The following is a 20,159-nucleotide window of genomic DNA, read 5'->3' on the forward strand; positions in this document are numbered from 1 at the left end:
CCCACTCTGGGACTGGTATTACAAAAATGGTTGTTCAGTTGTGTCAGGAACTGGAAGTACCTGGGTTTGGGAGTGAGTTGAGGAAGAGTGATGTGAAGAACAACTATGGAAAAATAACTCCCTACCATACTGCATGACAGCAATGGATGGCATTTTTTTTAATAACTGACTTAAAACACATGAAAAAACATCCCCTTTTGTTTGAGTTATCTATAAAGTGCTGGTCAGTGAGTTCAGTTAGGCCAGGCTTTCATGTAAGGGACTTAGGATGCAGCTGATAAGATACGTAGCTTCTAACCCTCTTGCTCCTATGCCATTTGTTAGCTTTATGCTGCATGTTCTTGCAGGGAACTGTGGATTGCTAGTTGGGCTTGAAGACCTGCCGAATCCAGAAACCCCTGGATTTCTGTTGTTTAACAGAGGAAATGGCTAAGCTAGTAGAATTATTTCACTTTAAGTTGTCAGGCTAAATGCAGAAATAAACATTGCCTGAATGTTAGACCAAGAAATAGAAAACCCAAACATGCTGTTGTAAAGTTAGCCAGTAACCTGTGGGATTACTCCCAGTAAATAACAACATATGCTGTCATGTAAAAAGTGGAAATGGATCTGGAATGGTTGGTTAAAGCAGACTTCTGTGCATCTGTCACATGGTCTAATAAGTAATTTATCTTTGTTCTTTTGTTTATTAAGGGTGGCCCCATCAAAATGTCAATAAATATTGTTAGGAATATAGAGGATCCATGTGGTTTTGGGTGGATCAGAGCCAGTGGTGTGTCTCCATCTTCTGCGATTGTAACAAAGAGAGAAGGAATACTGAAGTACAAACAGGAAGTTCCAGTGTGCCTTTTGGGTACTGACTTAAAGTACAGTTTCAAATTAAGGTTATGACTTTTAGCTGTGAATGCAGTGCAGAGAGGAACTGACCGTCTCTGAGTTGCACTGCCTTAGAAAGTGCCCACCCACTCTGCAGCTCGTGTTTGCAGCAGCCACCACTCCATAAAAGTGACTCTTTCAGATTTGTGCAGCTCCACTTTTTGTCTTTAATCATACTGTCATGTGCTGATCACTTCAAATTTGTTTTTCCCAATAGTACTAAAGTACACTGATTTTTAAGTATTAAAACTATGTCAGCTGTAGTGTAGCCTATGGTATTTTCATAGCCCTCTGACATCTAATCTGTATTTCCATTAAAAACTGTGTCTCCTGTGCATTCTGTTTTTTTTTTTTTCAGCTTCATTCCAGTAGTTGGATAGCCTTTCCCTGAAAGTGTCTGAAGCACCAGGATTCTTGTTCACACTCTGCTTCCTATGATGAGCTGTGTAAGGCAACATCTGTGCAGTGCAGAGAGAGCCCCCAAAAGAATATGGGTTGCGTCTGCCTCCCTTCTTATCTTGGCTTGCTTCTCTTCCTCTTCTGCGCATAAAGTCTGTCTCCCTAGTGCCAGTCTGCAGTCTGCTCATAAAATTGGGGTCAGCCTCTGAGATACCCCACAGTGACCAGTCCATGACTGGGTAAGAATTAGTCAGGTTCATTCTGCTCTTAGTAAAATGTAAGCAAGGTGGTGACTCTCTCTGGAGAGAGAGAGTGGAGCTGCTCTGTACAGTGAAGGGCTAGAGAGAAGCGGTAAGTGAAAGGGAAATGAACAGGGCAGAGCAGGAAAGAGGCTGATTGAGAGAGTGCTAAAGGTCTGAGGGGGATGTGGAGAAACCAATGGATAAAACAGAAGACAAGAGCAGTGAATTATGACTGAAAACTGTAGATACTATTAAAAGATATCCAGAAATGATGGTGAGTGGAGTTCTGTTACATTTTGTTTTTAATTCTCACTTTCCAAGTCAAGAACCTTGGTTATAGGTGACTTTCATAGTTTACTTAGTCACATCCAGTCCAGGCCTGAAAACTCTCACCTTATGTCTGTTGTCATGTTTTGTTCTCGGGTAGATGTTGTACGCTGGTCTTAGTTCACCAGAGCATTTTGTTCCTTCTGCAGTGAAAATGAAGAATTAAATATGGAAATGGGATTCAGAGCGGTCAGTACTATGGCTGTGAAGGAGCAAGTAAGAAAAAGGGGTGTTTTCATTTTGTCCAGCAAATGTTGGACATTTGCCAAATGCAATGCTAAAAGCTGGAGTCTTGATGAGAAGGACCACACTGGGGGAGTCTTCTCCAGCAGTGGGTGTCCTTGCAAGCTGCTCCTCCTTTCTCTGCCTGTGGCTCTTGTGTCAATTTATACAGGAAGGCTGGAGAGCCCTTCTCTGAGACTCGTCTTTACATTGTTCATTAAGGTATTTTCCTAAAAAGTATGATTGGACTTCAGGACTTCAATTTTGCAGAACTTTAATTGCCCTTTCATTGAATAGCTCTGGTCATTAGTGCAATTGTAATGGGTTAATGTTCTTTGAGGCTAAAAATGAGTGGCTGTGGTGGGAGAACAGTCGTCTTTCCCCTGTGTCATGCTGTAGACAGACTGCTACTTCTCTTGTCAGCCTCTGATGTAACTTAATTAATTGTGGTGGAATTACTCCTGATCTATAATTAAGTGAGAAGGAAATTGAACTGGACAGTGTGAGAAGTTCCCTGTGTTGTTGCCTGCAATTTTGAAGAGAAATGGAAGAGTTCACATTTCATTACTGCCCGTCTGTCACCTTGAACATGAAATCCTTCCAACTAAGCACTCTTTCTTAAAAAAAGTTACTGGATGTGGTGCATCGGTCCAAGGTTACTCTTTCTTTAGCCAGTTATTTAAGTCCTGTTATAATCTTAAGAGGATACCAAAAATTAAGTTGTGGAGTTGAGTTCCCTTTTTTTTTTTCCCCCCCCTAAGACATAGTGTGCTAATATCCTCCAGTATCACCACATAAGCCTGCAGTTAATCACTGCAGGATCATCACTGGTGAGATGGTCATACCAAAGACCTGCCTACTGACATACTTGTCTGCCTTCTGACTTTTGGATTTGCTTTGTCACATGGGGAAACCATGTTTCATGTTTGGCTGGAACTGTTATGTTATTCTTTTCAGCAAATGCTACTTTTTTTTTGCTACTTACATGAAGTGTTACACCACAAGAACCACCCGTGTGAGGGCTTCCATACCAGTGTATGAAGTGGTGGTTATATTAATGGTGGGGAATACAACCATTTCTGGTGTCCCTGGTTGGGTACGTGTCCTTTACACAGGAGCAGCGCAGCTCTGACACTGGAAGCCTCCCATTCATATTTGAAGTTAATTATAAAGAGGTGGCTGGAAAAAAATTACATAATATCTGCCATTCCTCAGGGCTTGCATGGAGCTTGTTATCATCAAGAGTATGCCAAAGGTAGTTCTCCGACTGCTCATTTTTCATGGACATTCTGTGTGTTAGTTTTACTGTTCTTATTGGACATACGGATTAATTTTCCAAGTTCTTTTGTAGATCTTAGTTTAGGAGTCTTCTTTGTTTATCATATCAAGGGAGGTTTTAGTACTCCTTCTCACCAACTTTAGAACTGTAATGAAAATAATTTGTTATCTCTGTGAGGAAAAAAAGTGTATTTGGCCAAAGACTAAACAAAAAGATAACTTTGAGGATATATAGTATGAGTTAGAGCTTGAAGAAAAGTAAAATATGAATGACTGACTCTGTTGTGTGTATCCCAAAATACTTGCCTTGTTCTGTGTGCACTTAGCCTCTTTTTTGGTTTTAATTTTTGAAATAATCAAGTTCCAGCCTTACTAATATTACTAAGATATCAGCGACCCCAGTTATTGAATATCTGATGTTTTTAATTTTTAAGTTAATTTCTCTTGAAAATCAGTTAGTTACTTTACTGTGCCATGGCTTCTCAAATTCATCCCTTCTCAATAGCTGCTCCTAGTGGTCAGAATAGGAGCACTTTGATTATCAAATACAGTCTCCAAGACTGACACACACATGACTTCATCTTTGCATTTTTTGGCTTATCATAACTATTGGTATGTTTTCTAAGTTAAAATACATGATCTAGAGAAAATGACATTGTGAGTCTGTGTTTGTGTGGGTAAAAAATATTTCCGGAGTAAAGATGATGCTAAATATTTCATTTGAAAACAGAAATACTTTTATCTTGCAGGTCAGTAACTTTATTTTTGTCTTAAAAGTAATCCCAATTGCTGTATGAAAGGAAAAAGAAAATCAGTGGTTGTGGTATTATTCTGCTTAAAAAAATAAAAAATCTTTTAATAGAAATAAAGTTGAACTTTAAACTGATATTTAGCTTCAAAATTTTATTATTTAAAATAATTTTTTGTGTGTTTTTTGATGTAAGGACTTATCCTGGACTGAATGCAGTTGAACTGTTTGCCACACTGCAGTGATTTTCTTGCACAAGCTGTTAATAATGGTACTTAATGTAGACCTAGAGAGAGTAAATAGTTACCTTTATGTTACATCTCCCATCACTCAGTTACTGGAACTACAGAAATACTTTGTTGAAAATTCCTTAAAATTGAGGCTTTTTGCTCAGAGGTTTGCTCAAATCCCTTTTTTGCAAGAGATGCATCCAGGCTAGATGGGAGAATGAGCAGAGGCGACAGATTGCATGGAGAGGATCAGTTCATGATCTCAGTCAGTTCAGGTACTCCAGTTTCTGGTAAACATTTCTTAAATCACTGAGGTGAAAATATGAATTGTTTAATATAATAACAGTCTTATTGAGAGAGCAGTTATTTGGAAAACTCTGTGTGTGTGTGTGTGTTTATACACATACATATGTATATTATACTCTGCTCTGGTGAGACCCCCAGGCTGTGTCCAGCTCTGGGGTCCTCAAGATAAGAAGGATGTGGACCTGTTGGAGCAAGTTCAGAGGATGGCCACCGAGATGATCAGAGGGATGGAGCACCTCTCTTACGAAGCCAGACAGAGGGCTGGGGTTGTTCAGCCTGGAGAAAACTCCAGGAAGATCTTATAACAGCATTCCAGTACCTGAAGGGAGCCTACAAGAGAGCTGGAGAAGGACTTTTTACGAGGGCCTGTAATGATAGGACAAGAGGAATGGCCTTAAACTGAAGGAGGGTCAGTTTAGATCAGACATAAGAAAGAAGTTTTTTACAATGAGGATGGTAAAACGCTGGCACAGGTTGCCAAGAGGGGTGGTGGATGCCCCAGCCCTGGAAACATCCAAGGTCAGGTTGGATGGGACTCTGAACAACCTGATCTAGCTGAAGATATCCCTGCCCGTGGCAGAGGAGTTGGACTAGATGACCTTTAAAGGTCCCTTCTAATCCAAGCTATTCTATGAGTCTATGATATATCCTTATCTAAAAGCTGTTCCTTACTGTTCACTTGGATAAACGCATTCTTGTCAGAGTGATGCATAAATGGTACATTTAACAGTTTACTAGGTGCAAATTTTAAAATACGTTTTCTGATAATAAAATATATTTTTGGTAGTGTTTATATGCTGTCACAGAACTCTGTTCCCTTATTTTCTGTAGCTGTTATCAAGTGTTTGAGATTGATATGCTTGGGAAGGTGGTGAGGGTGCTATAGAGAAGCTTAAACTTGTGATGAAATATCTATGCTGGGTGGTTAGAATTTCGTTTAAGATTGGTAGAATTTGGGAAGGGTGTGCATCATGTCTAGCGATGTGAGATAACAAACAAATTTCCGGTTATATACAAGGCAAATCCTCAGCTGTTGGAAACTATCACAAAGCAAATTATGCTAATAGAGATTTGATTATATTTCTCTGACTAGTTGAAAATCTGTCTTTCTGTCTGTGGTGTGGTGTGATGCTGCTGTGGTGTCTGTTGGATTTGACCCTTTTTTATTAAGGAATTCTTGGTGTTTAAAAACTGGTAAATGAGCTCCAGATGAGCCTATCCTCTCACTGAAGTAGTGATTCTCACTTTACTTCTACCCTTTCTACAGAAGTATAACTTTTCTTCCTATTGTTTTTCCATTGGCTCCATCAGCATCCTTTCAGGTCGCACTTCAGCTGACTTAGTCCAGTAGTGCCACTCAAGCTCCAGAGAGAACAGCTATTGCTCAGTCTTTTTTGTAGAAGGTCAATAAAGAACAAACTCATGATTTGACAAATTTAGAAAAAGGATGCATTTTATGTGTTAGAAAAACATTAGATGCTATGTGTAGATGTGTAACTATCATTTATATTTTCATTTATTTTTCAAAATTTTATGTCCAGGGTAATTTTAGACCACTTCTACGTAATTAAAATAATTTAGGCTGTAGATAAGGCACTGTAGATTAGTACTAGCTAAAGATTCAGTAGTGAAAGTTTATATAGGTGACCTTATTTTTGCCAGAGTTTTTGAACTGCAAGTGACTAATCTTGAGTTCTGCACAATGTCATTTACTATTAGCTTATTCCTAGAAAATTATGAAATTACTGTTTTGAAATGTTCTTCTAAACAGTATTATATGCAAGAGTTAAAAGAAGCAAAGAGAGGTATTGTATTAGAGTAATTCTCAATAATAATTGATTCGGAACAAAACCATCCTTAATGATAAGTGTCGTTTGAAGATGACCTGTGATTACAACCCACAGTTTTGCTGTCATTTAAGCTAGAGGGGACATGTGTTACTGCCTTGCTCAATTGATGAGATTGGATGGATGATTGAATGATGAGACTGCAAGCCAGGTCTTTAGCTTGTCAACTCATGCCTAATTCACAATGACAGTGTGCATGGAAGGCAAGTGTCTGTATCCCGTCATATTTAAGATTGTAGTTGCAGCCTTCTTTCTGTGTTAATGCTGTAGATGCTCCAAAACAGTCCAGAGAAGGAAAAGATGGCTGTGGACAGAAATTGGCAATTTTTGTACACAATGCTCGCCTTTCCCCCCCCCCCCCATTTCCTTATTTTAGTGTTTCCATGTAGAAATTATATAATAAGGAAGTGTTATCCATTAACAAAAATTTTTAACTGTCTGGGAAAACAATCCGTGTTTTTATAAAATACTTTTTCAGTTCACTGCCGGCCTTTGCAGTTTCCAAAGCTTTTTGAATCTTCTATTTTCCCTTTTCCTTGGGATTTTCACATTTCTTCTGTTCTTGCCCCCTTTCTCTCACTTGACTCTTCATGTCATATATGTTTCTATCACTGGCAGTTGTGTTGGTACCACTAACAGCTAAAGTATCTTAGTCCTAACTACTGCATGCAGCTGGCTAAATTGCACGTAGTTCCATATACTAAAGCTGCTGAAATCTGTCTAGTAATCAAATGTTTTAAGATGTTTCCTAGTGACAGGAAAAGGAAAGTAGCTGTCTGAACCTGTTTGCTAAATGAACATCACAAAAAGGCAAGTTGTTAAATGATCATCAGAAACGGCAATGAAAATGATGCAATGAGAGAAAATAGTTTTAAAGTGTTACTGGTAGGTTAAAACAATTCAGGTGGAACTCTGATCTTCTAGAAGCCGGTATAATTTTAAGATCCATGGTTTAGATTTTTATAAGATGCTGAAAAATTCAGATGCTGTAACCAGTGAATCACTTTTCATGTTTGGGTGGTTTAAAAAGTGAAGCTCTTTATGATAAAGCTCTTTAAGATGAAGCCACTTAGGAGAAGATACTCCATGTATGTAAAACTACTTCTTTTCACCCATGTGGTTTGCTTCACTCTCTTCCTGGTGATTGTCACACCCTCCATGTCACAGGTGACTCTGTAGAACTGGTTCACTCACTGTCTCTCAGCCAAATGGAGTTACCATTCTCCCAGCAGTCAGAGGCAATTGGTGGTAGATTTTTCCTGAGGTTCCATATGCTATGAGGCAAATACTTGAAAACAGCGTAAATCATGTGACATTAGCTAGTTTTCAGTTCTAACAAGTTGAACAGATACCACTTGTGCAGATACTCTGTCATTGTCTCAGGGGAGCCATCGATCTGTGAGCACATGTGATGCAAAGCAGCCAACTGAGGGCTCAGACCCCTTGCAGCTTTAGTGTTGCTTTAATTCATTAGACTCGTTCCACAGTTTTATTTTACAGGGCGTATTACGTAAATCATGTATATTATTGGTTCTTTAGATTATTTGTGTTTTCTCTAGCTGGATGAGTAAGTATTATGCGGAAGATTTGGAAGGTTGCATAAGCTGCAGAACTTAGAAACGTGGTGAAGTATTGTGACATAGTTGAAGTTGTTATGCCATGCTGTGCTCTGCGTGCATGAAGCTGCCTTAATGCAGCTACAAATGGGAAGATCGGGCACATAATTGTTAAATTCCTTTGATTTAACTTTTTTAGTAAACTTCTTAATTTTTCTTCTCTATCTCAAAGAGTCTAGCTTTTGACTCAAGTGTACATACTTGTTCCTTTAGTCCTTGAAGGGTGGAAGTTGCAACATGTGACACATAACACAGTCTTCATTGAGTTGTATGTTACATTCTATATGCATGTTTGGCATTGTCTATATATTGATTATCATAACCAAAATCATTTCACATATAGGTTTTAAGGAAACATGAATACACTTTTACTATTTTAAAGAGATCCGTGGAGTCAAATTAGGACATATACTGTCAAAACTGTAGAAATGTACACAGTAAAAACGATTGCATTTGTAGTTTGATTCACTACAGATTAATAAAATGTACAAGTCATGAGATGGTGGTGTGACTGCCCTATTGGAAAAGGTCTTTGAGAGAAGAGTAGCAGGAAGTGTAGAATATATGTGATGTATGCAGAATATTTGTAATATATGCATATCAAATGATATAATATGTTGAGTGCAATACAGTGCAATGGGAGTATTTTTTAATGTAGTTAGATACAGTTGTGTTAAAAATTTGCATAATAGGTACACATGGGAAAAATCTAGAGTTATTGCAGACAGTTTGACAAGTGGGGTGCAGTCCTTCAGGAGCAGGCTGCTCCACCGTGGGTCCCTCACAGGGTCACAAGTCCTGTGAAGCAATCATACTTCAGGGTGAGCTCCTCTCTCCACAGGGCCACAGGTCCTGCCAGGAGTCTGCTCCAGTGCGGGCTTCACACAGGGTCACAGCCTTCTTTCAGTCATCCACCTGCACCGGGCTGAGGTCCACCATGAATTGCAGGTGGATCTGTGCTCCAGTGTGGACTTCCATGGGCAGCAGGGGCACAGCTGCCTCACCATGACCTGCACCGTGGGCTGCAGGGGAATCTGCTGTGGCACCTAAAACACCTCCTTCCCCTCCTTCTTCACTGACTGGTGTCTGCAGGGCTGTTTCTCTCACATATTCTCTTTCCTTTCTTTGTCTGAAATTGCAGTTTTCTCCCTTCTATAGTACATTATCCCAGAGGCACTACCACTGTCACTGCTGGGATTGGTCTTGGCCAGCAGTGGCTCTGTCTTGGAGCCGGCTGCAATGTTGACATGGGGGAAGCTTCTGGCAGCTTCTCAGAGAAACCATGTCTGTAGCCCCTCTGCTGCCAAAACCTTGCCACGAAAACTCAATGCAGACTTTTAAAAAAATTCAGTAGCTTGAAACCTTAATTGGGAACAGGATCATAAACTGGATGGAGAAGGAATTTGGTGTATGTGTAAAGATACCTTAATTTTTATTCTTCATGCTTAGTTTAGCAAGGATTAAATAATTGGCTGTCTGAAAACTAGTGGTAAGTTGATACCTTTTTTCTGTAAGTTTTCTGTGCCTTTGTCAGTCATAAGACAACACTGGAGTTACTTCACTATTCTAAGTGAGCGTAATACACACAGTATACTTGAGAGATTTAGGAAGGTTGAGAATTTTATGTAATCCATCTCATGTACTGGTGTATTTATGAAGCAGGAGTATTTTTTGCCATCTGTGCATTTCCACCAATGTGCATTCTGTTTGTATAGCACTAGACCAAAAAAAGGTATCTCGGGAAACGGATATCTTTAATACACCATCCAGGAGTGGCTACTAATTTCCACAATTTTCAGGTATAAACCACACTGCACTTCTGGAGGCGTTTATTAGCTATTTGAAACAATATGATACATAAATTTACATTTTTTAAAGTAAACCCCATGCTTCTCAGTATGGCATCAGTTAGCACTCAAAAAACCATAATCTTTCTTCCTGTGAGCTTCTCTACCTGGTTTTATTTCTAGACATTAATATTCAGTGCCTTGGTATCTTGTTAGAAATAACAGGCAAGATTTCAAGGTAATAAGCAGTTACAGCCCTTTTTACTTGACAAATGAATGCTTTTTTCTGTACTCTGTCCACAGAAGATTTCTTTTGCCACTCAGGTTCGGATCTAGTGCTGTAGCTGCATTCAGGTGTGCCAGCAGGAATTGTATGAGGATTTGCTCCATGTTTTCTTTGCAGTGGCAATGTAGGGCACTGATAAGATTGATCAAAACCTATTCACTCAGGACAAGTTAACTTGTATCCTGCAGGTCTCTCATGCAGCCTGCTCTTATCCTTCTCTCTGTCCCACCCTTATTCCATCATACTTCCTTGCGGGGTTCATTTTCTAGATTAAAAAACAACAAGTGCTGTATATTTTAATCCCTTAAATCCCTTTTCTCTTCTTGTTTCATGGATGGGCTTAGCACTATTTTCTACGGATGCAATGAAACATCCTGTTGCAACCTCCCCCTGTTGGTCACTTGACAGCTCACTTTTTGCATTCAAAACAGTGACTCCTGATCTTCTCTTGCAGAAACCCTGCCATGATTCCTGTAATCATAGACTGTCTTGAGTTCTTATTAACACAAGTGTATCACAGTTTTAAACTATGTGTATATATTTGAGTTACAAGGCATTTTTTCTGCAGCTGAAGAGTCTCCAAAGGGTAGTGAAGCAGCTTCTCAAACGAAGCCAGCAACAAAACTTGACTGGATGATCCTAGCAGATAAACCTGCTAAAGAATGTGAATCTGATAGTGAGGTTGTATTGTGAGGGCTACTTGTGACACATCTTTGCCGAGATTACACAACTGTTTGATGTTTATGTGAAGTATTTAATTAGCAAATGTTGTAAGTTGAAAACATTTTTAAATTGTATAGGTAGGTTGCAGGTGAAAGCTCTGATGAATGAAATGCATTACCAGTTTGCTCTGCAAATCTGTTTCTAAAATTCTAAATTCTAAAATACATTTTAAGGATGAACCAAGAAGGAAGATCCTTTTTGGCTGCCTGGAACAACCTCTACCATTCTTCTGCACCCGGACTCTTCTTCATCCTCTTCCTCGCTTCTGTTTCTTTTTTTAGCCCCATTGTTTGAGAACAGTTTCTTTTTCTCTGAAGTTGTGCTGTGAGAACTTTGTGGTATACCCTGTCCTGTTTTGCCATAGCTTCCTATGTGTTCTCCATACTCTCCTTTCATTCCTCTCCTGGAATATTCTGATGGCAACTCCCACTCATCACAGCTGCTGCCATTTTCCCAATGTACTGCAGTAAAAAACTGGAAGGTACCAGTTTCAGGACTACCTGTGGAGCTTGTAAATTTTGGTGAATGAGATTTGAAATTCAACATCAGAGGTGGGAGCCTCTTCTCCTCCAGGTGAAAGATCAAGACTTACTGCAAGCAGAACAGTGCATCTTGTGTGGACTGGCCCCTGGGGTCAGCTCTAATGCCCAGCTGACTGCCCTTGAGTCTGTAGTGGGATCATGGATGTCAACGTCCTTTTATTCCGCTTCATGTCGTGGGCCTGACTAGCATCACTAGTGATGGTAACATATTGGCCAGTTGTGGAAACACATCTGGCACCTGCATTCTGAATAAACCATTGTAGGTGCATGGATGAGGGCTTGCTTTGGTTGTACTGCATCTGTGCAACAGTCTGGTATGTGAAACGATCCAATGCAGCTGCTGTTTTGCCATGTGTAAAGTGCAGGATGGATAGTTCTGCTTCCCAGGGAGGCAGATATGTGAGTTCTAGGTTATGTAGAAGTATCAGTCCTTGTGGTGAGAGGAGAACGTGGAGATCTGGGAGCCCTAGGTGCAACTCACAGTTCCTCTAGGAGGAAATTTACTTTGTGAAGGAAGGTTTCTCTTGCACATTTTGAGCTTTTCCCTAGCATATGGGTAGGTAGGAAGAGTTTGCCAAATGTGTTATAGTTACATAAAACATGCAACATCTGACAGATACGGAAAGGGTTATAATAAATGATTCCTTTACACTCCCTCTTTGAAAAAGCTAAACAAAAAGGTAATATAAAGCCCATCAGATTTTCTTTCCATTTATGAGGCTCTTTTATGTTCGTGTGGAAATTCTGGCTCTGAGCATGGGCTAACAATGGCTGAATCTATTTGAGATCTTTCTGCTAGGCAAGTACTGTGGTATTTTGTATTACAGTGATCATTTTGGTTTATTTGCCTTTGCTATTAATATCTGTGTATATGTAGGAGATTATTTCTAATATCTCATCTCCATTTCCAGTCCTGCATCTGCTATGACCCAGAGATAGGAGAGGCTGCTTAAGGTTTCTTAGATTTTTCTTGGTCTCCTTTCTCCTCTCTCTATCTTCCCCATTTTTAAAGCTGTACTACTTTTTCTGAGGGATAAAGTGAAGTTAAAAAAAAGAAGTAGAATTATATTTAGGAGATGGGAATTATTTTGCTTTACTGGAAATATTTAGCTAAGTTAGTGGTTTGGAAATATTTTCATGAGAACTGCTGAGCTAAAAGTTACTGAGACAAAATTCCATAAAAATAACTCTGAACTCCAGTTTGTAACAAAGTCACTGTTGGCAGCCTTCTGTTTAAAAACTTTCCATAGCTGCAAAAAAGACTGACTTATGGATCAAAGTGATCTGAATTTTTTTTTGCAATTAAAAAAGTTAACATTTGGATTTGAACCCCACTGTGGGGGGGTTCATTTCCATTAATTTATTACTCTGTATCCTTAATAAGAATGACACCAAGGAACAGAGGATGGGAAGAGACACTTATTTCTATTTAAAATTGGTTCCGCAGGATGGAAATTTGGCAACTGATGTGGAAACTAAGCAAATCTGTTTACAGAGCTCTCTGCCTCTCTGAATAATGAAACCAACAAGAAAGCTCAAATAAAGAGAGATTTTAATGACGAAGCTGCACTTTGTTGAAGTTTTTCTTTGTGCTGTTTTCTAGATCTTTTTACCTCGATAATAAGCTTGTTAATTTGTGTGAGATGTAGTGTAAATTGAGAGTACCTGCACCCAACTTGTGTCCTGTGCTCTTCAGAGCTTCTGACCACTGTTCACACTAATGATCCAGGTACAAAGAGTCTGGAAGTGGTGATATCAAAGAAGCTGAGGGTGTTACAGACAGTGCCAGGATAAATGTTAGGAGAGAACTTTAATGAGAGGAGTCACTGCAGGTTTCAGACAATAATTTAAGGGTTGGGCTGTGGCTACCGTTAATGCAGGAACACATGGGAGTGAGTGGAATCAGTTTCCCATCACTAACTCCTACAAATCCCTGTCATATCTTTTCAGAATTCAGATGGGTGTACCCACGCCCTCTGTGGTGGGCTTAGCAGGAAACAGCTAGGATGGGAGGTTGGAAAGACACGCTTTCTTGCACCATTAACTTAATGATCAGCAAAAATGAGCAAATAGGGCAATGGATATTAGTGTATTAATCTAGTAAAGAATAGTTGCAATTTGAATACGATCAAGGAGAAAACTTGAGAGAAGCTGTAACTTGCTGACTCCGAAAATTTTCTGAGGCTGTGCAGTTGCTGGCAGTCCTACACATGTGGCAGAGAGCAGGAAAATATTTTAATTTTTTAAAAAATATTACTTACTTTCTGACCCTCAGATTAAAAATAGTTATAAAATTGAGTAAAGTCTTGTCTTTACTGAAGAGGAGAAACTGTTATTACTCTGCTTGTGCCACTTCTTGGTTATATATGCAGCCATATATAAAGGGGATATGTTGGCAGTACCTTAAATTCCCTGGATGTTTGGCTTCGAAATAAGCAAGTGGTTATGGATTTTTTTTTTTAATCAAAAGAAAATGACATTCCTTTTTCCCTAACATCTTGTCTGCAAAGATGCAGAATTTATGTATTACAAGGATAATATCTACTTCATAATGCAGTTTTTACAAATGCGTTATTGGAACAAATACAAGCTCTGCGGGAAGAGTCAACTTTTCTTTTACAAAGGGAAATGCCACCTTTCAAAGTAACTGATGCTGTTTGAGGGGGTGAATGTGCAGGTGAATAAGAAAGATCTGGATGTCATTCAGAGGTATTTGACAACATTCTGTACCAGAAAAAAAACAAGCAGCTGTGCATGAAGAAGGAGGGTCATGTCATGGACTAATCTGTGGGTAAAAGATGGGAAGAATAAGGTGGTCCCTTCTGACAGTCACCAGAGTAGTTGGACTGGTTGATGCATTCATCATATAAAAAGTATACTGAAAAGGGGCGCCTTGGTGAAGTGAGAAAGGGTGTTGATGACACTCACTGGCTCATGGTAGTAAGGTTGAAGTGAACCATGAAGAATTGGAGTAGTGCCTGACACGGCTGTGTGACTGAGTGGTGGAAGGGCAACGAAAATTCAGTGCAGATAAATGGCAAATGGTCTACATGGGGAAAAAAATAACTGTGATTCCACTAAAAAATGGTGAGCTTTGAGCTGACTGTTACCATGAGTGAGTCATTTACCAGGTTATGATAAACAGCAGTGTAAAACAGGAGCTCACTACTCTACACTGATCAGAAAAGGAAATCCAATGCTAGGAAATATTAATAAAGGAATAGAGAATTAAAGAGATGGCATACTTGTTGCCACTCTGTAGGTTCGTGGCTCACTAGCATCTTGTATCATGTCCAGTTCTCATCCTCTCAGCTCAAAAACAATACAGTAGGATGAGAAAAATTTGGAAAATGCATCAGTTTTAAGAGATACAGAAAGGCTTATGTACATGGGAAATAGGGATTCTTTATCCTGTCAGGAAGAGACATTAGAGGATATTCTTGAGGTCTGCAGTATTGTGAGTGGTGGGAAGAACCTGCACAGGTTCCATTGTTCATTGTCTCTTTCAACACGAGTCTTAGAGGAGGCATCAAGCAAAAAGAAGAGGTGGATCTTCTTAAAACACTGTGCCAAAGACTATTATATTTGCTGAAATTTTACGTGGGTCCACTTTCTGACAGTATGGAGTCCCAGGTTTGGTGCAAAACAGCAGTTGTTCATGCAAAGAAAGCTAGGGGCTCTCTGCCTCAGTATTGTCATCTTAGCAACAGGGCATGGTTTTCTTGCATATGCCTTTCCTAGTTTTGGAGCTCGCACTGTACCTTGCTGAAACAGCAGGACTTCCATTGAAAGCAGAGGAGTAATGACAACACCAAGAGCTTTTATCTGTACCTTACTGGGTCAGGTAAGCTCATTTTTTTTCTTACCAGACTACTCACCTCAGTAGCAGTATACATATTCATGTTCTAAGTGCAGGCACTTGCATGTCTTTTGTGTAAGTTCTGTATGTTTTATGCCTTCACCCCTCTCCATCCCCAGTGCCTGCACTGTATTCTGAACCTTCACTTGAGATGTTGACAGTCTTGGCAGCCTCATCAGGGAACCATGGGCTGGCCTCTCTTGCTTTGGCTGTCACATCCGTGCTCCTTGTACTATAGCTGGTCTGGGGATTTCCTTTTCCTGGACCAGCCGGAGAGTTGGGATGTGCATGCATGAGCCTCCATTGCTCACTGAATCCTGACAGGGGATGTGTGGTTTTACCTATTGACTCTGCTCATAGCACTAGGAGACCTTCATTTATTTCTATTCTGATGGACACTTTCTCTTTTAGGAAGCCTATAGCAGTTTGTGAAAAGGACTGATACTCTTTTAGGTTATGGCTGGTGTGATACCTGTGTGTGATGGACTGGTATGTAACGTTTTGCTTCTGAAATGAGAGACAAATCTGAGGATGGTCTTGAACACAGTTGCAGAGAAAGAACAAATATCAAAGTTTAATGGGAACCCAGGTTTCCTGATGGTAACTTGTTGTGCTAACAGCAGATTCATTTGTTTCCTAATTAATCAGAAGGAGTGTTCTTTTTATTTCAGCCATCTGGTGGAGAGCATGTTGTTTAGCTTCTTGCTACTGCAAATTGGAGCTACACAGGAAAAAGGATGTTTCAACTTCTGTTTTTGGCTTGTTTTTCAAGGTTGAGTCAGTATAGAGCACGTTGAAACATACAGTAATCAGTTGCAAAGTTCAGCTTTCAAGGACTGCAAAAATTTAACTTAAATTGTCCTTCCTGAAAGGACAAGATGGTGATATTGATGATTTAATTGCTTATTATTACTTGTTTTATTCCACATAATCAATCGTCAAGACAAAAGCAAAATTTCCTTAGTGAACTCAGAACTATTCTAGGATACCAAATTTGTTATCACTTCGTAGAGAACATTTAATATCGCTTTTACATTTCTTCTTTGGATTAATGTCAAAAGCATATTGCCTGTCAAACAATTTGTTGTTGAGTGTGCCATTAGCTTGCTAACTCCTCGCAAGGATTTTAAAACATTGCATTTTTTTTCCCTCCAGAAGTCCCTTTAACGCAGCCTTTCTTTAGAAGGTATATTGTTCTTGTGGAATATTTTCCGAGGAGCAGTCTGTCCCTATGCGATGTTTACTGTATTTTTGCCTTGCAGCCAGCAGATTTTAGTACAAACTTGCCTGGGGGTGGCCTTGTCCTATTTTCCTCTTAGATGGTTCTGGCATTTATAGAGCTTGGGAGATCGTGCTTCTGAATTTTCCAGTCTGAAGAGCTCGAGCCAAAACAGCAGGGGAGATAGCAAACCTGTACGTTGTTTGGCTTACAGCAGCTGGGCCTGTTTTTCTTTTGACCTAAAGCAATGGCAGCTTTTCTTTGTTTTGTGTGGAGGAGGGGGAAAGTGAAGAAGAGGAAAGCTACGTGAAGGAAAACTGCTTTATCTCTGTGCTTGGAAAAAGCAAGCCTTACCCCTGCCCCCACCCAACAATACTTCTTTTTGCATCCCTAGCAAAGGTATCTCCAAGCTCCATTGCATGTAGAGATTGTTTTAGTTGGTTTGTGAATACTGATGATTCATGGGAGAAGAAACTGTGCTTTGTCGTAATATTACATTAAGAGTTTTGCAAAACAAACTCTTTTTATGTTGCAGTACCATAGTGCTTGCAGATTTCACTTTTCTATTAGAGGACCGGGATCTTTGCAGTTTTCAGTGACATTTGATAGCTTCCCACCAACGTGTATTTTCTCCCTTATGTCTTGGTCACTGAAAAAAATACTCTTGCGAAGTAGGGCCCTGAGTCTCCACTGGGAAATGAACTGTAATGAATGATTGTGGGAAAATATGAAATACCCTGTTGATGGGTGGCTCAGAGAACATAACAAGTCTTCTGGTTTGGCCTTGTGCTTGAAGAACCCTTCTTGTCTGTAAACAGTGCCTCTGAAGTCATTCCTGCTACATGAGGTTTCCTGTGGAAATACGTTTCAGTGTTGCTGCCTTTGATGTGTTCTAGTCTTATATTTATCAGCAGATGTTTCAGTTAAGTTTTGCATTTATGTAACAGAAATATTTAGTTGTGCCACAGAGTGAATTTTTTCTTAGAGGAATGGATTTCCATGTGACTGTTGGAATCCTGAGCTTATGAATTCCAGGAGCGTGGAGGGTTCCCTAAAAAGTTTGTGAGAACAACAGTGTTGAGGCTTAGTACATGTTTGAAGTGCAACACAGAAGAACACACAGCATGTGTGTGCCAGGAATTTCCAAGAAACTCCCAGTGATTAAAACAAATTAAAAAACATCGTATCTCTGAAGATTGATAGGATTCCTGTCTGTATGTCTGCACTAGTGTGGGACAACTGGGGGACAGATCCTGAGCCTCCTCAAGCTGAACTTAAGGGGAAAGAAAAAATTTCATGCTTCTCTGTGTTTTAATGTTTTCTCCCTTTATGTTACCACATAGATTTTCCTTACAGATATGTGTGGATCTTCATGATGCCTGTTGTAGGTGAAACTGTTGTTTCTGCTGTAGTTCTGGCAAGGGGTGGCAGTGCAGAAGCTACACGGCTGCTCCTTTTGTGAGGAAGCTGTTGACCAGCTTCACAGTGCAAATTCTTATCCAGAATAAGAATTTTCTTAATTGGCAGCTTTGATGAATTTCCCTCCTCCCCTCTTGTCCCTATTTGCAACTCTCTGAGTTGGTCAGTCGTAAACCTAAATCATATTTCATCCTAAAGAGAATATTATTTGGACCTGTAAACGGATGCAAGAAACAAGGAGAACGTTAGAGCAGGTGCATGTTAGCCTAGAGCTTTCTGTTTGGGATAAGAAGGGTTAGCAGAAAGTTGATGCTGTAGAACCAGCGTCTCCAGTCTGTCTTGGCTGAGCATTGTGAATGCCTCAGGCTGTCAGAGTGGGACAGGAAGGAGCTGAGCCTTTAGAAAAATATGCTGGCTTCAAAATCATTAGGTATTACGTAGACAAGTAGTCCAAATTTGCCTAACTGTTCTATATTTGTTTTCCTCTCTTCTTTCCATTCAGCAAGTCCAAGTTGCAGTATGAGGCTTTCTTTCCTTCACAGATCAATTTGTTACTAGTCACCTGACTGAAAGATCCTCACGTTGCAAGTTTCATTCTTTGTGCATAGCAAGATGGTTTAAATTAGATACATTGAAAAATAAATCATATCCATTCTGATAGTTTACCTGATTTTCCTTTCATAATCACCTTTTTTCAGTACTTTTTTTTTTGTCTAACATGGACTTCTTCTACTCTTTGTTGCATTTTGTTCTACAAATCTCAGTACTGAATTGTCTTCCTCTTTTTTCAGTGGTTGTCCAAATTCTGAAGGCAAAACACAGAGGACTAAGTTCCCTCTTGGACTTCAGTACTGCTCCTCATCTTTGTCACTAAATGTAATAATTTCTATAATTTGTCTTCTGATATTTAATACTTCTATTGCCCTTAGGATAGATTTTCTTTCAATGTTAAACTTACTCATGAAGGCTGTAATCACGACTTACTAATTTCTCTCTTCTTTAATGTTCTCAAGAATGTCTTCCTTAACATTAGGTAGCAGATCTGGTAGATTTTTTACTGGTATTAATTGCTGCATAACCAAGTGCCCTTGAAAGTCAGTTATGTAAATGAACAGCCTTGAGCTGGCCGTAAGAATGAAGCTGGCTTGAGTTTTAATTTAATAATTGAGGAATTGGAACATAAAATGGTTCTTTAAATCTAAAATAGGATAGAGTCATATTCTTTATTAGACAAATTCTAATTGCATGAACTATATCAGCAGTTTAACATTTAGTTTAGGTGATCACTTTGCATGCAGGTGAGCACTTTAGATGGTTATTATTAGGAAAAAGCCTTGCATTTGGTTGCCTTAGGTAATTTTAGTTCAGTATTTTGAAAGAAATTACTAGTTTGTTGTGGCTTTAAAATAACAAGTAGAGTCTTTCTTGGAATATATTCTTTACATCTGTTTTTTTTCCTTTCTTAAGTTAGCGATCATAAAAGTCGCTGTAAAAATTCATATATTTTTCCTGAATATGCATCATACATGAATCTCTTGCCTTATTAAAAAGTACATGAGTTCTGGACAGTGGAGGGCAGGTACATCATGTCCTTTTGGGTAAAAGTTATTTATTGTTACATACAATATATGCAGAAACTGGTGGATGCGACGTTATTTGCAAATACAGGCTTGGCAAACCTCCTCTGGAATTCGGAAAGGGTTTTCCAGCTCGACTTAGTCATTTTTTCCCAAATGTCTTGGCATAACTGATCACTCAGGAGTGACATATGGTAGAAACATGCTCTAAGGGACAAGTCTCCCGGATGGCGCACAGCACCACACAAGATAGACAGATGGTGGCTTATTCAACCTTGGAAAAAGTTTAATCCTACATATTGGCACGTCAGCCTGGGTACTGAGAGAGAGGCACACACATGCCTGTGAAATCTGAGGCAAAGCTTTTGTGAGTTTGCTTGCCGTTACTGAAAGAACTAGGAAGATTGGGCTGATACTATACTGCATGAGTATCTGCAAATTAACAGGCTCAACATGCTATCCAGAAAAAGTGATGTTCCCTAGAAAAGTGGAAATCCCAGAGGTAGCAGAATACTGCAGAGAATAAAATTTGCTGAACTTTTCACAGCTGTTTCTAGGTTAAAACACGTTTATTCAACAAAGCTGGTGAGTACTTACCTTAACTTATTCACCAACAGCTCTTGATTAATTGAAGTGTCTAATAGGAGAAAGGGTAT

The 20,159-nt window shown here is 39.4% G+C and overlaps 1 protein-coding gene across 3 annotated transcripts in view; it reads left to right on the top strand.

The window, feature by feature from the left end:
* The window catches only part of LDLRAD4 (low density lipoprotein receptor class A domain containing 4), a 285,405-nt gene that overhangs the window by 22,499 nt on the left and 242,747 nt on the right, over positions 1–20,159 (top strand). The window lies entirely within an intron of this gene.

Source organism: Pseudopipra pipra, chromosome 1 (genome assembly GCF_036250125.1).
Source record: "Pseudopipra pipra isolate bDixPip1 chromosome 1, bDixPip1.hap1, whole genome shotgun sequence".
NCBI classification, from domain to species: Eukaryota; Metazoa; Chordata; class Aves; order Passeriformes; family Pipridae; genus Pseudopipra; species Pseudopipra pipra.